Source organism: Kryptolebias marmoratus, linkage group LG19, assembly GCF_001649575.2.
Source record: "Kryptolebias marmoratus isolate JLee-2015 linkage group LG19, ASM164957v2, whole genome shotgun sequence".
Lineage (NCBI taxonomy): Eukaryota > Metazoa > Chordata > Actinopteri > Cyprinodontiformes > Rivulidae > Kryptolebias > Kryptolebias marmoratus.
The window spans coordinates 14736098-14739905 of NC_051448.1; positions in this window are offsets into that span (position 1 = coordinate 14736098).

Below are 3808 nucleotides of genomic sequence, written 5' to 3' on the forward strand. Positions count from 1 at the left end.
ATAATCATCAAAATTAAACGAAATAAACATTTGAAATATATGAGTTTGTATGTAATGTATGAATATAATATACAAGTTTCACTTTTTAAATGGAATTACTGAAATCAATCTACTTTTTCATGATATTCTAATTTTATGACCAGCACCTGTAAGCCTTACACGACCTGCTGCTGTGCAAAAACTACAAGTCGGATCTTTAAAGTTCTTGAAGAAGGCTGGTGGTCACGCCTGAAGCTTTAGGTTTTATGTAAGATATGTGATGAGTTTAAAAAAAGACCCCTTACTTCCAGTTTTCAAGAACATATTTTTGAGGTAAAAGATGACAAGTCTGTGAAAGCATTGTGTCCAAAGGCCAAAAAAATGAGCCTACAGTTTGATGCGTGTGCATCAGAAGGAGTTGGAGTAAGAAAAGCTTGTTTGCAAAAGGTTTATCAATTCTAATGAAACAATTTAAAAGTTGGCTTGTGTCTAACGTTGCATGACGCCTTACTGCGGGGCAGGGTTTTCTCACCCGTTTCACCAAAATCCCATTGTTTTTGTTTTTTTCTCACAATTATTTGTGATGTACCGTTACCAAAAGTCATGGCACAATATTCCTGATTGATGTATAATATGGATGTTTTTTTTTTATTATTTTTTTTCCCCAAAAGCTGGAGGAACCCTTATTAAAGCTTATTAAAATAACTTCATTGATTACTTTTGCAAAGTGGTCCTCCTCAGTTTCCAATATCAAGTGCCCAAGTGACAGTCTGGATATAAAACGCCTAAATGAATCAACATTTTAATAACTGATTTGAGATTTTTATGAATGCATTATTTTTTTTTACTTCCAAAATGAGCTTCCTTCTTCTGCAAAGTCTGTTTGCCAATAATTCGTACAGTTGCTCGATAGGTGGCAGCATTGCTCAGAGAAATGTGAGGGTTTTTAAAAAAATTTCCCACCCCACCCACCCCCGCCAACAATTTATCACTTGATCAAATGAGGAAATCACTGTCCGCATACATCATCCTGTAGCCTCTTTATCTCCCTCCGCAGATGCATCCGTACTCCTCCGTATGCACTTTATATTCCGAACACAGACGAAAAACCGCTGCTCCTCCATAATTTATGAGCCACTTTTGGAGGAAACAACAAGCACTCATCCCTCTAAAACCGGCAGCCTGTGTCAACTGCATGAGGAGAGTGTGTGTGTGTGTGTGATTCGCGGGCTGGATCTGCTCCATCATCCCTGTCAGGGTGTCGCTAAACAGCTCAGGCCGACTCACCGAGCCCTCGTCTGCTGCTCACGTCCGCGCAGAGAAGGCCTCAGTCAATATCCTGCAGAAATGGAAAAGCAGCAGGCACGTTGTAAGGATCCTTGCTCTTGTTTGCTGTCTGTTACCCCCGAACGCTTGGTATCGACTACAAATCGCTGCTTGGTGTTTGGATGGCAATTAAAAGCCACAAAGGAAGATGCACCTGTGTTGCATCTTCGGGGACGACAGGCCCCGCTTAATGGGGATCCAATCGACTTGAGGGCCTCCGTCCCACAGAGAGGAAGTGGCCTCACCCACTTGTTACCACACATTGCCCCTCTGAGTTTAATTTATTTAGCAGAAGCTGTTACCGAACATAACCGCTGCGCTGTTAGCGGTTCTTTCCTGTGGCTCCTTCTTCTTCAGAGGTGGCGCCATCCAGTTTCTGAGGCCCCAGACACCGAAGGGCCCTCTTCCTCTGCTCTCACTTCTATTCTGAGCCACTGCGGCACTCCCTTAAGGTGCCAGGCCCAGTTCCCGAGTAGCCGCGCCGTGTGACAAGTCACATGATGGCAGCACAGCAGGTTCAGGCAGGAAACTGTTTTTTTTTTGTTTTGTTTTAACCCAGCAGAGCAGGGGTTGCCAACCCTGGTCCTCGAGGGCCGCTATCCTGCATGTTTTCCTTGTTTCCCTGCTCCAGCACACCTGATTCAGCGGTTAAATTACCTCTTCATGTTCTGCAGAAGCCTCTTATTCGCCCGTTCATTTAAATCAGGTGTGTTGGAGCAGAGAAACCTCCTGAACCACCGGACGGATTTTTGATGAAACTTTCGGGAAGTGATTATCGGGTTTCGCATCTAAAACCGATTCGCTTTTGGAGTCAGCCCCATTCAAGATGGCCGCCAAGCGACCTCAGCGAAACCCAAAAGTGGCTATAGCTGAGTCAAATTTCACAAATAATTTGGTCAATAATAATTCGCTAAAATTTGGCGTGGCCATAGATGAGGGTCACTCCTAACTCATACACTAGGACCTAAATCAATGATTGCCAAAGTTGCGGTCGGGACCCCAATGTGGGTCACCCAACACCAAGCAGGGGTCCTCCCTAGTTTTTATGAAATATTTACACCATAATTGTTACAGAGAATTAAAATACAAGTCATTTAATGATTTAAAAAATAGCATAATGGATGCTAAGACTGTTTGTGTTGTCATTATACCCTTATTTAATAGGACCATCAGCACTTTTGGATATTTAAACAGCCAACAGATGGGGTCACTCCCCTTTGGCGCTGTTATTTTATGGGTCGGAAGCTGAAAAGTTTGGGAACCACTGACCTAGATAATTGTGCGACGCTGGTTTTTAAAACTTTGCCGTTAACCACTGGGTCAGTTCTCTTTGTCAGTTAGCGAAATATCTCACCAACCACTGGACAAATTTTAACGAAGCTTTCGGTGAGTGATCATTGGGTGTAGGTCTACAGCTGATTGACTTTGAGATTCATACCAACGTGAGATGGCCCTCGTGGCTAACAGATGTCGGCGAGCAGAAAAATGGCGACGCCTCAGTCGGTTTCACTGATACGGAGCTAAAACCAGGGGTGGTAGTAGATGAGAGTCAGTCACAGCACATACTCAGAGGGCTACACACTGTGTCACATCCTTGCTTTAAAACCTTTGCAATAACTGTTGGCGTCAACCCTGTCTGTTAGCAAAATATGTCATTCAAGACCAACCAAGTAATCACTGCATGTGCGTTTGGATTTAAACTGGATTTATGATGGAGAGTTAGTTCTTTCTGTGATGGCTTTTCCTGTGAAAAGGCGCCATATGAATAAACTGAATCGATTTGAACTGATTACTGACGGCCGCCACAGCTAACTGACCTCAGTCGACACAAAACCGGCTATAAATCAGTCAGGTTTACCCGTATTGAGCTAAAGTTTGAAGTGGAAGAAGTTGAGTCATTCGCAACACACACACCCTCCCAGCTGCTAACGGATTCTGCGAGCTGTCGCCTTACGTCATTTCCAAATTTCGACTGAAACGGCTCCAGCTCTGCCCCTTGTCAGCGTGAGATGAGCTTAGTTTGAACAGCCCGGCCGTGAAAGGCAGCGGGCAGGCGACGTGCGTTTCTTTCATGCTGAAACAGGTTTTTAAAGAAAGCATAATCTACCATCAGATGCGTGACATTTGAACTACACAGAGATGTAACTTTAATGAACCCCTTTTAGATTTCAGATCAGATTGTTACACGTTGCCAGGAGGAGGAGGAGAAGGAGGAGGGCGGGAGAGAGGAAGAAAAAAAAAAAAAACTCCAAACAATCAATGCAGCCTGAAAGAGGCCGCAGAGCTCAGGCTTCAGTGGAAACCATCGATACTGAGCCGTGCTCAAAGCACTTAAAATGTAAATGCATTTTCAATAGCAACAAAAAGAAACAACAACAACAACAAGAACAAAAAGCAGTACGAGTGTCTCGGGAGCGCTCTGGCAGTACAGTGTTTATCAGCCAAAGTCTCTGCAGAGACGCAGTGGCCTGAACTTCCATGCCCCCCCCCCCCCCCCCCCCAC